Genomic DNA, 16,153 nt, shown 5'->3' on the forward strand with positions numbered 1-16,153 from the left:
AAGTTAATGATTATCTCAATATTTTCTAACATATATAGAAAAATTGTCAAAATCTTAATATGTATGTTGAAGCTGGATAATAGATACCTGGAGTTCTTTATATATCCCAAATTTCTGTACATTAGAAATTTTTCATGATAAAATATTTGCTTAATGAATAAGGCAACTTTGTGTATACTGATACAGAATAATACTCAAGACATATTAAGTGAAAAAAACATAGAAAAGTGTATGTACTATGCTAATATATATGTATACATTGAATATATACTATATATATATACACACACACACACACAATCATGAAATAAACCAGAAAATACACATAGAACTAAAATCAGTAGTTGTCTCTGAAGAGGGCAACTACAGCACATGGAAGAAAGAAGATGCATTTATCCTTTTGTATCTGTTCAATTTAGGATGTGTGCCAAGTTGCTTCAGCCGTGTCTGACTCTTTGTGACCCCATGGACTGCAGCCTGCCAGGCTCCTCTGTCCATGGGATTCTCCAGGCAAGAATATTGGAGTGGGTTGCCATGCCCTTCTTCAGGGGATCTGACACAGGGATCGAACACATGTCTCCTGAGGCTACCTGCATTGCAGGTATATTCTTTACCACTGAGCCACAGGGGAAAATTTAGGATATTATATCAAAACATAATTATATATATATATATATATATATATAAAATATCAAAACATATTATACTCAAAAACATAAATCAGAAATTAAAAGAAAAAAAAGCAATGTATAGACATCTGGTATATCATGTATCATCAAAACTAATCATTAACTGTGATTACTGGCCACAGCTTAAACTAATCTAACTTTGGGATCCTTCCAATTATGTTGGAAAATTGCCCTGATATTTCTAAAATCAGATATCTCCAGCCATCTGTTTAATCCAATATTGTGTATTGTGTTTTAAAGCTACTATGGTCTAAAAGAATGCCACTTCAGCTTACTATCATCTGCCTTACTTACTACCTCATGTTTGGCTTCTTCTTGTTCAATCCTTTTCATATTTCTGTGTTCCAGCCATTCTTCAGTAGAGCAAATCTTTTCTGTTTATTTCTCAGGTGGTTGAGCTGAAAGCAAGACCACCATTCAGAGGGTGGATGAATTGAGAAGGTAACACTGACATGCATATTCTACCAGGTGTAAGACAGACAGCTAGGAGGACACTGCAGCATAACGCAGGGAGCTCAGCTCAGTGCCCTGATAGACGGACGGGAACGGGTGGGGGAGGCAGGCTCAAGAGGGAAGGAATATGCAGATACTACACTGATTCATGTTTTTGTACAGCAGAAACTAACACAATATTGTAAAGGAATTATCCTCCAAATGAAAAACTAAAAACTGTCTCACATTCAAATAAGACCTATATACAACCCAGCTGCTACAGATCATTCTGTGCCCTTTCAACCCAGCTAACTGTTGATCAGCTAACATACACCAGGCTAAGAGTCATTAGAGAAGATCTGCCTTTTTTCCAAATTAAATTTTAAATAATTTAAATAGATTAGTGCCTAAACACAAACATATAGTTGTCTTTTTACAGCAACAATTTAGATTTTTTTTTTAACAATTTAGATTTAACTGAGGCAGCATATTGGGAGATTATAAAGCACCAAGGCACTTCTTTCTTAAATATTTTTTTCCAAATTTCTTTTCAATCACTAATGGAAAATGAAGTCAGAGTACATAACAAATAGAAAATCACTGAATGTTATTATTCCCTGTATGAAATTTTACAGTAATAATTATTTTTATTAGTAACATCTGGGTCACATGTTCTTACATGATTTAGTTTATTCTTAAATTAAATACCATACAATATTAGGATGTGGCATTTAACATTTTGCAGTATTATTCCACAAGTCACTTTACAACTGGAAGGAATACGCTTTTCTATATACCGACAGTTTTAGTAAGCATAAAATATATAACATGGAGAACCAATAGGCTTTTCTGGGCAAAACAAAATAATTATGTGAGTGTAAAATAGTGCAAAATCTACTTTGCAACTCAGCTTCATTCTTCATTGGGGGTGGTTTAATGCTTTTTTTTTTATTATAAAACCAATGATATTGAGTTATGAGGAAAAGTTATGAATGGCAGAGTTGATGTTCCAACACCAAGATGAGGAAAATATCTAATATGTAAAACCTGCTGGAACCTATTTTGCATTAGCTCTTGAATAGCACATTTAAGGGCATACTTGTGTCACAAGACCAGCAACAATATGTAGGTATCCGGAACGGCTGGCATGAAAGGATTTGTCAAATTGCTTTGCTAAAAACCAAGGCACAAGCAGTTCAGTTTGGATTACTTAGATGCTCTTCTGTTAAGTCAAAGAAATTCTACTTTGAAGTCCCAACCATTAACCTTACATCTTTAAAGAGCTGGCTTCTGAGTGGATGGTAATTTTGTGAACAAGCAACATCTTATACCAGCCACTGTGCCCAGCTGAGAAGACAAAGGTAAAACCTGACCTTTCTTTCAAGAACTAGATTTCAAAGATACATGGGCAACTGATTACTCAAGTTCAGGGACGCGAAAGATACACAAAAGAAGGAAAACATAACAAATATGATAATGTGCTTTTTCAGATTTTTAATAATATTGTTCTGTGAAACATTTTTTTAATTTTTTAAATGAATTTTTATTACAGTATAGCTGCTTTACAATGTTGTTAGTTTCTATTGTACAGCAAAATGAATGAGCCGCACATATACACACATTCGCCCCCTTTTGGACCTCCTTTACACTCAGGCCCCCACAGTGCATTAAGGAGAGTTCCCTGTGCTACACAATACGTTCTCATTAGTTATCTACTTTATGTAGTATCAATAGTGTGTAAGTGTCGACCCCAATCTCCCAGTTCCTCCCTGTCTTTCCCCCTTAGTGTCAGTACATTTATTCTCTACAACCGTGTCTCTGCTTCTGCTTTACAAATAAGATCATCTATACCATTTTTCTAGATTCCACATATATGTGTTCATATATGACATTAGTTTTTCTCTTTCTGACTTACCTCACTCTGTATGACAGTCTCTAGTCCATCCACATCTCTACAAATGACCCAATTTCATCCCTTTTATGGCTGAATAATACTCCATTTGTATATATGTACCACATTTTTTGTAACCATTCCTCTGCTGATGGACATTCAGGTTGCTTCCGTGTGCTGGCTATTGTAAATTGTGCTGCAGTGAACACTGGAGTGCATGGGTCTTCTGAATTATAGTTTTCTCGGAGTATCAGTGCATTAAATTACTTTTATTTTCTTTTTTAAAATTTATTTTTATTTGGAGGATAATTGCTTTACAATGTTATATTGGTTTCTGCTATACAACAACATGATTAGCTATAAATATACATATATCCCCTCCCTCTAAATCCTCCCTCCCACCCCACCTCCCCTCCCCATCCCACCCATCTAGGCCATCACAGAGTACCAAGCTGAGTTCCCTGTGCTATTCAGCTGCTACTCGCTAGCATCTGTTTTACACATGGTAGTGTATATATGTTAGTTCGTCTCTTCTCTCCTTCCTCCGCTGTGTCCACAAGTCCATTCTCCACATCTGCACCGTAAATAGGTTTATCAGTAAATTTTTCTAGATTTCATATATATATATATGTTAATATATGATATTTGTTTTTCTCTTTCTGACTGACTTCACATTGGGGCGCATGTATCTTTTTGAATTATGGTTTTCCCTGGATATTAGTGCATTAAATTTCATTGATTACTTTCAGTTCAGTTCAGTTCAATCGCTCAGTCGTGTCCCCATGAATTGCAGCACGCCAGGCCTCTCTATCACCAACTCCCGGAGTTCACTCAAACTCATGTCCATCGAGTCAGTGATGCCATCCAACCATCTCATCCTCTGTCGTCCCCTTCTCCTCCTGCCCCCAATCCCTCCCAGCATCAGGGTCTTTTCCAATGAGTCAGCTCTTCACATGAGGTGGCCAAAGTATTGGAGTTTCACCTTCAGCATCAGTCCTTCCAATGAACACCCAGGACTGATCTCCTTTAGGATGGACTGGTTGGATCTCCTTGCAGTCCAAGGGACTCTCAAGAGTCTTCTCCAGCACCACAGTTCAAAAGCATCAATTTTTCGGCGCTCAGCTTTCTTCACAGTCCAACTCTCACATCCATACATGACCACTGGAAAAACCATAGCCTTGACCAGATGGACCTTTGTTGGCAAAGTAATGTCTATGCTTTTTAATATGCTATCTAGGTTGGTCATAACTTTCCTTCCAAGGAGTAAGCATCTTTTAATTTAGGAAGTCCTTAATCATCGCAGGACTTTATAGTAAAGTCTACCATGTTTTGGATAAAGTTGAAAGAACTACTTTTTAAAAAATAAGACCCTGTAATTCAAAGTTTTGTTAAATTATATTTTTGTTAGTAACTTGCTATGGGGACTGTCTTCTAGATACTATACTTAGAGTAAAACTAATAAGCAAGTTAGTATTACTTCTAAGCCTTCCCCATACCTTTTAAGCATACCATACCACAATTCATTAACACAATGAAATCTTATCTAAAATAAAGGCAGTCCCTCATATGTAAATTAATATCCCCCCATCACTAAATCTGTGTTGTATATAGATAAAAAGGGCTCTGTCATAACCTTTTAGTTTTGTGTGCACAACTCGATAGAAATCCATAGGTGAAACAATAAGCATAAGATAAAGCACTTTAGACTTAGAAAGACCTGGTCGGAATCTTGGCTGATGTCATGTGCTTTGATGCAAGTTTACCTTACCATCTGTGAAATGTCCACAATAAATGAAATGTTGGTACAGGGTATATAGCACATGGGAAGTTCTCAGCAAGTGGCAATTGCTATTATCATTATTATTATTATTATTATTACTTATTGATACTTCCTGAAAATTTGCTAAAAAGGCACAAATAAAATGAAGTAAGATTAAAATAAGGCATATACCCAAGTCAACAAAATGCAATACTGGGTCTTGAATGACAGAATTTTCTCTGAAACTGAGAAGAGTAGGTAGTCTTTTTCTAAATCGGTATACAAAGAACTATTTTTCTATGCAATCTTCTCAAAGGCTGTGTTGCAGTGGTATTTTCAAGTGTAGTATTGTGCAAAGATCTTCACGCCTTCCTTTCTGTGCTCAAGACAGAGGACAAAAATACGCTGAAGACCTATACCAAACCCAAAGCCCAAAAGACAATAAACAGACAAAAACAAGGAAGTTCTCCATCTAAACAGTTTAGACAGTTGGGTGTGTATTAGGTTTAAGAGACTGCTCTAAAAAGACATTAATCAAAACAGACTGGAGCATAGGAGCTTGAATTCATGATTGGAAAAAATCAATCTATAACTTCCATTGACCCCAAACTGCAATCTCAGATTTCACATTGAAGCTGGCTGAGTTACTAGCACAGTAAACAGTGGCATCTGGCTCTGATGTGGGATGGTGTATACGATGGACTGATCCATAACTTTAGTCTACTTTAGACATTTAGATCGATGGGCTAAGAGCCCAGTGTGTTATAGTAACCCTGAAAAGCTTTTGGCTCTGGCTGTGAACACATTAGCCTTAACTTAAATCTGTTGCTTTGTTTACAACAAGAGATATTTGCTTGTGCTTTTGGCCTCCATGGAACCAGCAAAAGGCACCCAAGACCTAAGAGTGAAATGTACAGCCGTGACAGCAGCTACTCACTGTACTGAGGCCCCATTGAACTTTTTTTTTTTTAATTTCCTCTTAGTTACATCTTTTTAAAAATAAGTGGTACCTTTATTTGGAGTTTCTCCCTTATTAGAAACATTAATGCCTAATTTCCCTTTTCTGTTTTTTTCCCCCTCTCCATAACCTGAAGCCTAAACTAAAAAATCAGAGGGTTCCTTGACTATGTCACCATTTAGAAATGTCACACATGCAGCCATTTGTTTCTGAGCTAGAGAGTGCAGGCTCTTAGAACAGTGTTCCAATTATTCTTGTTGAAACCACCCAAAGCTACCAGAACTAATTTCTCCCAATATATCACTATAGTTTAATGTCTAGAATGAAAAGATGCCCTCACTGGACCAGTAGAAACGGATTATTGCACATTAAGGATATAATCAGAGGGCGTCTAGATTGTAGTCAAGGATTCAAAAAAATGTAATTAAACTGTACCCAGTCTAACTACATGTTTATTGCTTTTACAAATAAAATTAACATAGATAAATGTGACATTTATTCATATTTATTTTAAAAAAAGATTTCAAACTACTATGTTAATCACACCCTGGCTGAAATTAGATTGAATAATTAACAGATGGACATTCTAATACCATAAAGGAACAGTGTAACACTACATTATCTTTTATACTCATAAGAGGCATTGTGTTCTGTATATCCTATCATTAAATCAATAAGTATGTTTCAAAAATTCTTTTGGGTCTAGCAGTAATCTTAGGAGAGTAAGTCAAGCTGAAATTTTCTTTTAAATTAAGCATCTCTTATAAATAGTTTTAAATATGTTACCGTAAATAGGGCCTGTATAAAGAAAGAACATTAATATGACTCAGAAAATTACCCAAATGGGAAGAAGTTTCTAAATGTTCTTGGCATATTTGATTTGCCAAAACTGAACAAGAATCCTTTTATTAGTTAAAGTAGTCCCCATTCCCAGTAAGGCAAGACTGGAAAACTGATGATCAGGTGTTTGAGATCTCACCACATGACCTGTAAAGACTATATACATGCTACACCCCTAAGGAAAAGAACATTTTCTCTTTAAGGACTTTCCAATCTATTCCAAGATATTCTAAGGAAAGTGAAATTGCAGTGGTTTTAGGACTCCAGTAATACCATGCCTAAATTAAAAGAATCTAAAATTGTGGGGGTCGGGAGGGGAGGAACCTCAGTACATAGGGAAATACCCTTTCCTAGTGATACGTGATTGCAGAAGGCAGACTGAGATCTGGGTGCTGGTCCTAATTCTATCACTCATCACATGTATAACTCTGGCCAGTCTTTCCCTCTTAAAGTAAGGGGATAAGGTCTGTCCAACTCTAAGTCCCTCCCTGCACGTGCTTTCCCTGAAAAGTAGCAATGTGGGGTGTAGATGGCCTCTCTGCATTAATCACAGACTGCCAAAAGAGATGACATTAAGACAAGGGAACGCTAAGACAGTAAACGGAACTTGTGTAAGATGGAGAAAAGGGTAATTTCCTTCCATTTCTTTTCATAGCAGTGTATCAACTTTTGCAGAAAAGAAATTCTAAAACTCCCAGAAAGGGGCATCTTTATCCTGAGAAGTGGGCAGTGTTCTCTTACAAAGAGATGAGGGCTCCTCGAGTTTATGTCCAGGGAATCAACACGCCCAAGCAGGGACGGCGCTTCATCAGGCTTCCTTTCGGAGAGACGGTATTTGGCACATGGCCAAAAAAGGGGGTGTGGTCTCAGGGAGGGGGGACGGTGTGGGTGAAAGCACCTCTGAAGACCCGCCTCACACAGCGCTCACCTACTTCACCGGCAGAGTACCAGCGGCATTGCCTCTGCCTTTGTCAGCGTCTCTGAAATCACTAACAAAATTACAAGCAGTGATAGCGCCCTTTCCAGCATAAATCTGGCTTCACTCAACAATATGGAAGGCAGACAAGGTGGGGTGGGGCAGAACAGGGGGAAGCTTCATTTTTCTGTGCTTCATTTTATTTGGCTTGCACTCTATTCCACAGAGCTCAAAGGATGAATTGGAAGCCTCTCTGCACTGAGTGCTCACACAATTTAGTGGAATAAAATGGCAAGTGAATAATCCGTGTTCATAGCACCATGGGTGGGGCAAGCTCTTGTCTGTTGTGTGATGTTCTGTGACTTAAATCATCTCTTGTAAAAGGCTACAATAAAAGAACAGACCTCACATCCGCTTACTTTGCTCCCACCTCACCATCTTTCCCACCCAAAAGTTTCCTCAATGCTTAAATGTTTCTGGAATTGGTCTTTGGCCCCAAAGTCTACAGTTTATGCAGAGACTCACAGAAAAGACTAATGTTATCCCTCAAAATAAAGAAAGAATAAATATTTTTCAATGCTTAAAGACATAGTCTATTTATTTGCTATTGTCTTTCAAGTGGACATCCTATATACTTTGACCTAAAACTCTGTCAAGTCTTCATAAAAAAAATGCTAAGACAAACAATTTGTTCTAAATTTCCCTTGAAAATCCCTTACAACCATACACATTTATTTTCAATCTCTGAAACATTTAGTGTCATATGCCCAGAAAGAACAGTAAGATGTTGCTGAATTTATTCCCCTGTTCTCCCAAAAGGCCACACCTAAACATTGCCAAGGTGAGAATCTCTTCTGATGCCTAAGTGTGGCAATGTGATACATATTACCAGCAAAAAAAAAAAAATAGCCCCCAAAAGCTGGGCTTAGGAATCTGCACTCTCGCAGTTCTCATCACTCTTTAATTGGGCTTTTGAACCAGACCAGACAATTTGAAAAGGGAGTGAGAACTCCATCATTTTCCCACCACCGGCACCTGTTCCGCCAGTTGACACCACCTAACATAATTTGACCATTAAAAAAAAGGCAATTTATCAACACCAGTAACTCTAAATCTACATGCTCCTCACTGCTGGTTCATCCTGCTTTCTCTCTCAACATTCATCCAAAGCAGAAAAGCAGCAGCAACTGCTAAATATTTCTCCAGCACAGACACAGTCAATATCTTAACATAAGAAGCAGTGATTCTGACCGAGAGAGCCACCACCCTCTCTCCCCGCTCGCTTACCACACAGAGACCACACCAAGTCCACCCAGGGGTCTGCGAATCTGAAATCAGTTCGCTTTAACCACATCCAGCATATCTCCACTACAATCACAAAAATAGAAAATGAAATTCAGAAAAACACATCACGTGGAAAACAAACCGAAATCAGGGCTGGGGGACATTTGCACATGGGCGCTGCCTGTGAACTCCGGGATGGCACAGAAAGCAATGCTGCCCAGCCCAGATTCCGGGAGAGTGTTTTACAAAGGACTTCCAGGCACCCCCATCAACACCGTCGCTTCCTTTCCGCTTCCAAAATGCTCTGAATAAAGCCCCTCTTTAAGCACTTACTGGGAGCAGCAGCTTCTCTCAGCAATGTGCCCGTGAGTCATGCAGCAGGAGGGGCCCGGAGCAGAGCAAATCGGAGAGCCCCCAGCTTCCCCGCAGGCTGATGTCTGGGAGACAGTAGCCCAGGAGCCGACTTTCCCATCACAGCCTCAGACTGTAATCCATGTGCTTTCGGCGGGCCAGTCCCAGCTGCCCACAGAGCACCACATGATCTGCTGTGACATCAGATCAGCCAGACGTGACAGCCCATCCGCCAGCCTCTTCCACACTCGTGGGTTGCATCATTTGGGTGCCTAGAGCTTGCCTTTAAGCAGGTGGTACAGAATAAGGAACTGTTGTTTTCTCACAAAATATTTTTTTGGCCTGATTTCTTCTGTTTCTAACAGAAGGAAAAATAAGAAAAGCACTTGGGTTTGTTTGCAGCCAGAACTTATCAGCTATCTGGGAAGTAACTGGACTTCCATGCCTGGTTCTGGAAAGGTGAGAAATGAGCCCCTGTCATGATGCCAATACCAGGGCAGTTATTTCATCTGCAAATCACCACCACCTCCCCAACCTTCCTGTGGATTATCATGCATGTTATATACACACAGAGACACACATATGTATCACAAAATATTGGTGGGTTCTGTGTAGATTTTATAAGCTAGTCACCACTGATTTCAGTTCACAGAAGATCATCTCAGGGAGATAACCACTGGACTCAGGGCCAGTTACAACAATTCCACTGTGAGGGAATTCATAATACAGTCCAACAGAAATCGATTTGTAGACCTAGAGAGACAGATAAGTAAGTAGGTAGAAAGTCATTAATGCTTCTGTTCATTCAGTGACCATTTACTGACCACCTACCAGGGACCCAGCAACAAAGGTAAAATATTAAATTGCAAGGAGGAGGTGAATATTTGAACAATATGCATAGTTTCAGTATTTTATTTAATTTGGCACAGGGCTTCTAATTCTATTTCTGTAATAATTATGGAGGTAATAGCTTTATCAAGGCTCCTTATGATATGTTCTGCACTAAATCTGAATGCTGATAACAAAACCATGTTTTACCCTGATTTCATTATGATAAATGGTAACAAATATAACCTTTAAGAATAACCAAAATTATTACACTTCTATGAAGCAAAATAATAGCCAAGCTAGGCAGCAATGACCAGAAAATACATTCTTCCCTAATCAAGAGGAGGATTCACTCTGTCTGCTTTAACTGTATTACTTCCATGAGTTTGGTTAATCAACTTCACTTCAGCTATTTATGTGGATACTGGATCTCCCTAACCAGCTTATTAACCCACTGTATGTCATGCAACTCGGTATTACTTACTGTAACTTAAACATAATAGTTGTTCAATAAGTAGTGAGAATGAATTGGCTCAAAACAGTTTTATTCTTTATGTGGCTTATTCCCAATAGAGATCAAATGGACGTTAGCTGCCCCACGGAATCTCATATTGAATTCCATACAAACAACCTGGTAATCTCAGGAAAAACTATCACAAGCTTGATGCAAAACAACAGATGGCTTAAATATTACATATATATGACAGATAAATTATTAGATGAATAATTATATAGATTAACAGATTATTAGACTAGATTATTTCCATAGCAAAGAGGATATGTAAATATTATCTAAACACTGATATTATAGCTTTAATAAATACACAAGAAAAACAACACAATCCACTTTAAATGTAAAGAACAAAGCTAAAATGCTTTTGATTATTCTGTAGGAAAGAGCATATTAATTAAGATGCAAGAAAATTAAATTGATGTATTATTCTACTTGAGAAGTATCCTTTGGTTTCTTGGCATTTTACTCACCTTTAACTTTATAAACATAATTAGCCTGAATATTTTAAAATAACACTTTCCAGGTAAGTGTCTCTACCAATAACTCATCTAGTGATATTGTACCATTGTCCCTTACTATATGGTCTGAGTGAAGTAAGGAATCTGGCCTCACAGACAAAATAGTCCTTCCAAATCTATACAGTTAATAAAAATTTAATATTTTAAAGACTAACACTGCTACTGCTAAAACCCTAGTCGAAACTACATCACCATTTGTCTCCTAGACTATGGCAACTGCCTCCTATGTCCTCCAGACAGGAAGCAGAATGTTCTTCTTAATCAAATTGAATCATTCTGCTACTTAAAACTTTCTAGCAATTTCCCATCTCATTTCATTCCTTACCATGGCCTCTAAAACCCTTCAATAATAGTGCATAGATGTTTCTCAAGAGCCTTTCTTCTCTAGTAAGTAATATACTGAATATTACTCTCGTTGGCTGAATTATTATTCTTTAAGTAATTAACACATTTTCTGTAACTGATTTATTTCACTAGGATAGACTATCAGAAAGTGGAATTATTGAATTGAAGGATATGGCCTTCTTCCAAAGTAATAATGTTTAAGCTAGATACACAGTTAACTGAGCAGACTACAGCTCCCAACCCCTCTTGCTAGATGTGGCCTCGTAAGCAGAACTCTACATCTCCTGTTAAAAGAAAACGTCTTATTCTAGACTTCTTTCTTTTCCCTTCATACGAACTGAAACACAGACTTACCTGTGACCTAGCATCAACCACACAGCTTTAACACTTTGGAAATGGCAGAGCAAGAGAAGGGAAGGAAACAGGGCCCCCAAATGATCAGAGAAAGCAGAGCTTTTCTTCCAACCCAATCCATGTACTATGGACTATTACATGGGAGAAAAACTAATTTTTTTTAAGACCCTTTATTTGGCACCTCTTTGTCACAGCATCTGAGGCTCTATCCTAGCTAATACAAGTGGTTGCATTTTTAATACTGCAACTTATTTCATATTGCCCAGTTACTTAGCAGAAAGCCAAAAATCAAGTGACATTTCCACCAATATGTACAAGATTATAGTTTTAGTGCATTTTTATCAACATTGAAGCTTATTTCTTTCAAAGAAAATCTACTGAATTGATAAAGGAACATAATTGTATATGTTCTCTCTTATTATTAGAAAGTTAAACATGATTTATTGCTCATCAGCATTCCATCTTTTGAGAATTGCTTATTCATGTTATTTTTATTTTTATTGGAATTTTAGTATTCTTGTCCATTCTGCTAAGCTTCATAGTTTGTCTTTCAATTCTGCTTTTGGGAAATATGCTGAAATGTTTTATTGTCATCAAGTTTGTAATTCTTTTATTACAACTTGTTTCATGAAAAGCATTCCTAATGCCATGATTTTGAAACCTAAATACTATTACCCAGTAAAAAGTTTTTAGAGGGTTTTAGGAGCAGAGGCTGATTTCAGATCTGAGACAGAGAATGTACAAGGTAAATTTAGGACATTCTCTTATGCCAGAAAACAGGGAAAGTATTAAAGAGTGCTGGCACTGTGTCAAAGGACACAGGAATCAATTCGGGGAGACTCCCAAAGACCAACTTCATTAAAACATCTGTCCTAATTACTGTGGCCATGTAAGAGCCACACCAAACTTGACTTAAAACATTTATTCTTTGCTCAAATCTTCACTCTGGGCAAGACTGAATGCAGGGTCAGCTAATGTCTACTCTGTCAGTATCGAGTGAGCATCTCAAAAGCTGGAGGCTGAAACTCCTGAGAGCTTGTTCCCTCACATCTCTGTTGCCTGGAAGTGAACACCTAAGGAATGGAACAATTAGAACAATTAGGTAACTCTATATTTCTGTGGTGTCTTTTCACAACCTCTTTTCAATGCAGTGGCTTCAATGTAATTGAATTTCAGTGAACACTCATGTTTCAAGAGAGTGTTGAGCAGAAGTGATGGACAAGTGTCAGCATGACATTCTAAGAACACGTGAGACCAAGTATATTGGTAGAGCCTTCTTTGGTTAATGTGCATTAACCAAAGCACAATCACAGGATCATAAAGAATACTATAGTTGATTGATGTACTTGAATATGTAAAAATCCTAAAGACATTCAACACAGGAACAAAATTAACACACTGACTACTAATTCCTTACTCAAAAATTGGTAAAGAAGGGTGGGATGGGGAGGGACATGGGAGAGAGGTTCAAGGAGGGGACATATGTACACCTATGGCTGATTCATGTTGATGTTTGGCAGAAACCAACACAATATTGTAAAGCAATTATCCTTTAATTAAAAATAAGTTTAATTGTAAAACACTTTGTAAAGAGAGCAATTTAAGTATTAATTCTTTCTTTTCCATGTGGAACTGTATTTCAGAGTAACAATTAGCTCCAGTTGACAAGGGAAAGCTCTTTTTGACAGAAGAATTCCAATTAATGAATGCAAAATGACTGACAGAATTGGGAAAGTCATCATTTTGCAACTTGTAATGGAAAATGTGGTTCCGGCAAGAATCAGCAATGGATGCTAAAAGCATAGAGTATGAGGTTGACAAGGGACTGGATACTAATCTGCTGCCAAGTGATCAACACATAGAATATTTACTCGCCTCAAGGGAAACAACGGTAACTTTACAATGGACTGATGTGGCAACTTTGACATTAACCATCAATCCAGGGAAGGAGCTTAGCATTATAAAAAGAAAAACAACAACAACAACAAAAGAAAAACAACTGGGCACTATGCAACTCCTAAAATAATACGATATTCACAGCATCACTCATGAAGTATTCCTGACAAGAATGTTTTACCTGACTTTAGTCATAACTTGAGATCACAATTTTCAGTTTATGGAAAATACAATGGAGAGTTAATGAAAAGTGAAATAAAACCAGAAGGAAACAATCATTTAAGTACAGAGGGTGGAATTTTACCAGAAGGTGCATTCTACCAGAAAATTGACCCAATTTCTTGAATGAGTATATCAGTTTAGTTCAATTCAGTTCAGTTGCTCAGTCGTGTCCTACTCTTTGTGACCCCATGGACTTCAGCACACCAGGCCTCCCTGTCCATCACCAACTCCCGGAATTTACTCAAATTCATGCCCATTGAGTCAGTGATGCCATCCAATCATCTCATCCTCAGTCGTCCCCTTCTCCTCCTGCCTTCAATCTTTCCCAGATTCAGGGTCTTCTCCAATGAGTCAGCTCTTTGCATCAGGTGACCAAAATATTGGAGTTTCAGCCTCAGCATCAGTCCTTCCAATGAACATCCAGGACAGATCTCCTTTAGGATGGACTGGTTGGATCTCCTTGCAGTCCAAGGGACTCTCAAGAGTCTTTTCCAACACCACAGTTCAAAAGCATCAATTCTTTGGCGCTCAGCTTTCTTTATAGTCCAACTGTCACATCCATGCATGACTACTGGGAAAACCATAGCCTTGACTAGATGGACCTTTGTTCACAAAGTAATGTCCCTGCTTTTTAATGTCTAGGATGGTCATAACTTTTCTTCCAAGGAGTAAGTGTCTTTTAATTTCATGGCTGCAGTCACCATCTGCAGTGATTTTGGAGCCCAAAAAATAAAGTCTGCCACTGTTTCCCATCTATTTGCCATGAAGTGATGGGACCGGATGCCATGATCTTAGTTTTCTGAAGGTTGAGTTTTAAGCCAACTTTTTCACTCTCCTCCTTCACATTCATCAAGAGTCTCTTTAGTTCTTCTTCAGTTTCTGCCATAAGGGTGGTATCATCTGCATATCTGAGGTTATTGATATTTCTCCCAGCAATCTTGATTCCAGCTTGTGCTTCATCCAGCCCAGCGTTTCTCAGGATGTACTCTGCATATAAGTTAAATAAGCAGGGTGACAATATACAGCCTTGACATACTCCTTTCCCGATTTGGAACCAGTCTGTTGTTCCATGTCCAGTTGTAGCTGTTGCTTCCTGACCTGCATACAGATTTCCCAAGAGGCAGGTCAGGTGGTCTGGCATTCCCATATCTTTCAGAATTTTCCACAATTTGTGGTGACCCACACAGTCGAAGGCTTTGGCGTAGTCAATAAAGCAGAAATAGATGTTTTTCTGGACCTCTCTTGCTTTTTTGATGATCCAGCGGATGCTGGCAATTTGATCTCTGGTTCCTCTGCCTTTTCTAAAACCAGATTGAACATCTGGAACTTCACAGTTCACGTATTGCTGAAGCCTGGCTTGGAGAATTTTGAGCATTACTTTACTAGCGTGTGAGATGAGTGCAATTGTGCAGTAGTTTGAGCATTCTTTAGCATTGCCTTTCTTTGGGTCTGGAGTGAAAACTGACCTTTTCCAGGTCCGTGGCCACTGCTGAGTTTTCCAAATTTGCTGACATATTGAATGCAGCACTTTCACAGCATCATCTTTTTCAAATAGGTATATCTTTCCTTTTCTCCTTTGCTTTTGGCTTCGCTTTTTTTCACAGCTATTTGTAAGGCCTCCTCAGACAGCCATTTTGCTTTTTTGCATTTCTTTTTCTTGCGGATGGTCTTGATCCCTGTCTCCTGTACAATGTCACAAACCTTTGTCCATAGTTCATCAGACTCTCTATCAGATCTAGTCCCTTAAATCTATTTCTTACTTCCACCGTATGATCATTAGGGATTTTATTTAGGTCATACCTGATGGTCTAGTGGTTTTCCCTACTTTCTTCAACTTAAGTCTGAATTTGGCAATAAGGAGTTCATGACCTGAGCCACAGTCTGCTCCCTGTCTTGTTTTTGCTGACTGTATAGAGCTTCTCCATCTTTGGCTGCAAAGAATATAATCAATCTGATTTCGGTATTGACCATCTGGTGATGTTCTTGTGTAGTGTCTTCTCTTGTGTTGTTGGAAGAGGGTGTTTGCTATGACCAATGCATTCTCTTGGGAAAACCGTATTAGCCTTTGCCCTACTTCATTCTGTACTCCAAGGCCAAATTTGAACAAGTCGCGAAGAGTTGGACATGGCTGAGCATCTTCACTTTCACTTTTCACTTTCATGCATTGGAGAAGGAAATGGCAACCCACTCCAGTATTCTTGCCTGGAGAATCCCAGGGATGGTGGAGCCTGATGGGCTGCCGTTTACGGGGTCGCACAGAGTCAGACACGACTGAAGCGACTTAGCAGCAGCAGCAGCATATATAATTTTTAAAAAGAGGGAGTAGAGAAAGAAGGAACTTTCCTGGACTAACAGA

The sequence above is a fragment of the Dama dama genome, chromosome 17, assembly GCF_033118175.1.
Source record: "Dama dama isolate Ldn47 chromosome 17, ASM3311817v1, whole genome shotgun sequence".
NCBI lineage: Eukaryota > Metazoa > Chordata > Mammalia > Artiodactyla > Cervidae > Dama > Dama dama.